This window comes from Octodon degus, unplaced genomic scaffold (genome assembly GCF_000260255.1).
Source record: "Octodon degus isolate 3935 unplaced genomic scaffold, OctDeg1.0 scaffold03081, whole genome shotgun sequence".
In the NCBI taxonomy this organism is placed as follows: Eukaryota; Metazoa; Chordata; class Mammalia; order Rodentia; family Octodontidae; genus Octodon; species Octodon degus.
Window position 1 is genome coordinate 1 of NW_004527657.1, and position 777 is coordinate 777.

General features: G+C 50.3%; 1 pseudogene across 1 annotated transcript; it reads left to right on the forward strand.

The window, feature by feature from the left end:
- Window positions 1–73: 73 nt before the first annotated feature.
- LOC101570423 lies at window positions 74–772 on the forward strand (annotated as a pseudogene). The gene has a single exon (XR_001116988.2). The product of XR_001116988.2 is annotated as an SH3 domain-containing kinase-binding protein 1 pseudogene (transcript).
- The last annotated feature ends 5 nt before the right edge of the window (window positions 773–777 follow it).

Genomic DNA, 777 nt, shown 5'->3' on the forward strand with positions numbered 1-777 from the left:
AGTTAATTGGAAAGATTCTCACCCTGACTAACTATATATACTGATACCTGGGAACTAAGCTACTGCACTGCAGATGAGACCCAAGAAACCACCACCTCCTTCCGCTCCTGTCATCAAACAAGGGGCAGGTACCACAGAGAGAAAACATGAAATTAAAAAGATACCTCCTGAAAGACCGGAAACACTTCCGAACAGAACTGAAGAAAAAGAAAGACCAGAACGAGAGCCAAAACTGGATTTGCAGAAGCCCTCTGTTCCTGCCATTCCACCAAAAAAGCCTCGGCCACCTAAGGCCAATTCTCTCAGCTGGCCTGGTGCGCTGCCTCCGAGAAGGCCAGAGCGACCGGTGGGCCCACTGACACATACCAGGGGTGACGGTCAAAAGATTGATTTGGCGGGCAGTACGCTATCCAGCATCTTGGACAAGGATCTCTCAGATTGCAGCAATGACATTGATCTAGAAGGTTTTGACTCTGTGGTATCATCTACTGAGAAACTCAGTCACCCAACCACGAGCAGGCCAAAAGCTACAGGGAGGCGGCTGCCATCCCAGTCGCTCACATCTTCTTCCCTTTCAAGCCCCGATATCTTTGACTCCCCAAGTCCCGAAGAAGATAAAGAGGAACACATTTTGCTTGCGCACAGAGGACTAGACGTATCCAAGAAGACTTCAAAGACTGTTACCATATCCCAAGTGTCCGACAACAAGGCATCCCTGCCACCCAAGCCAGGGATCATGGCAGCCGGCAGTGGTGGACCAGCCTCTCTGGCCTCAAT